At 41.4% G+C, this 1713-nt stretch overlaps 1 non-coding gene across 1 annotated transcript; it reads left to right on the top strand.

Annotated features, from left to right (window-relative positions):
* The first annotated feature begins 325 nt into the window (after positions 1-325).
* trnaf-gaa (transfer RNA phenylalanine (anticodon GAA)) lies at positions 326-398 on the top strand. The gene has a single exon. It is a non-coding gene; the product is annotated as a tRNA-Phe (tRNA).
* The last annotated feature ends 1315 nt before the right edge of the window (positions 399-1713 follow it).

The following is a 1713-nucleotide window of genomic DNA, read 5'->3' as shown; positions in this document are numbered from 1 at the left end:
TATCAATGGTTTTATCTGGAAAAAGCATAAACCTTTGGGTTCCATAAACAGAAATCTAATTGTGTTCAAAAACATGATTTTTTTTTTTAATGGAGATCAAGGTAATCTCTAATGGCAAATAAAAAACACAAAAGCATCGTCCTCCCCGTCAGGGAATCGAACCCCGGTCTCCCGCGTGACAGGCGGGGATACTCACCACTATACTAACGAGGAGCTGGCCCTGCTTCTTTGTTATCATAGGTCTTTAGAACTTCAAGCATGTTTGTTTCTTGCAACAGTGGTTTGTGACATTTAGATTGATTTCATAGTAGGTATGAGGGGATGAGCCGAAATAGCTCAGTTGGAAGAGCGTTAGACTGAAGATCTAAAGGTCCCTGGTTCAATCCCGGGTTTCGGCAAAGCTGTTTGGACTGTGTAAATGCAATTTTTGGTTTGTTAACAAAGACCTATGCTTTATCTGGAAACTGACCTCCCCCTCACAGGCAAGAACAATTACCAGGTCTCAAAAAAGCCAACAAATGGCCTGAAGTGCCAAGACAAGAGAGGCCTGCATTCTTGTATCAATGGTTTTATCTGGAAAAAGCATAAACCTCAAAGGAGAAACTGATTGATCAGTTGCAACACTTCTGTGAGATAAACGTCCATTATAAAAGAAAGGATTCAAACCTCATACAGAGGCCTCTTTCCCCCTCAACTGCTCGGGGGGTTCTACTCTCACATTGTTCCTGCATTCAGCTTTTCTACTTCTACCAGGGTCTGGCCTCCCTCACTGGAGTTTGTTTCTTATTCTTTCTCTTTGTTTCCCTCTATAATTTATTTTTTGTGTCTATTTTGGGTTCTTTTGTTACAATGGAACAATTTTACATATATTAGTTCCATAAAAACAGGCAAGAACAATTACCAGGTCTCAAAAAAGCCAACAAAAACGCCTGAAGTGCCAAGACAAGAGAGGCCTGCATTCTTGTATCAATGGTTTTATCTGGAAAAAAGCATAAACCTTTGGGTTCCATAAACAGAAATCTAATTGTGTTCAAAAACATGATTTTTTTTTTTAATGGAGATCAAGGTAATCTCTAATGGCAAATAAAAAACACAAAGCATCGCCTCCCCGTCGGGGAATCGAACCCCGGTCTCCCGCGTGACAGGCGGGGATACTCACCACTATACTAACGAGGAGCTGGCCCTGCTTCTTTGTTATCATAGGTCTTTAGAACTTCAAGCATGTTTGTTTCTTGCAACAGTGGTTTGTGACATTTAGATTGATTTCATAGTAGGTATGAGGTATGAGCCGAAATAGCTCAGTTGGGAGAGCGTTAGACTGAAGATCTAAAGGTCCCTGGTTCAATCCCGGGTTTCGGCAAAGCTGTTTGGACTGTGTAAATGCAATTTTTGGTTTGTTAACAAAGACCTATGCTTTATCTGGAAACTGACCTCCCCCTCACAGGCAAGAACAATTACCAGGTCTCAAAAAGGCCAACAAATGGCCTGAAGTGCCAGGCAAGAGAGGCCTGCATTCTTGTATCAATGGTTTTATCTGGAAAAGCATAAACCTCAAAGGAGAAACTGATTGATCAGTTGCAACACTTCTGTGAGATAAACGTCCATTATAAAAGAAAGGATTCAAACCTCATACAGAGGCCTCTTTCCCCCTCAACTGCTCGGGGGGTTCTACTCTCACATTGTTCCTGCATTCAGCTTTTCTACTTCTACCAG

The sequence above is a fragment of the Denticeps clupeoides genome, unplaced genomic scaffold (assembly GCF_900700375.1).
Source record: "Denticeps clupeoides unplaced genomic scaffold, fDenClu1.1, whole genome shotgun sequence".
Lineage (NCBI taxonomy): Eukaryota > Metazoa > Chordata > Actinopteri > Clupeiformes > Denticipitidae > Denticeps > Denticeps clupeoides.
The sequence above is the reverse complement of the archived record's forward strand: the minus strand, read 5'-3'. Positions and strand labels throughout refer to the sequence as shown.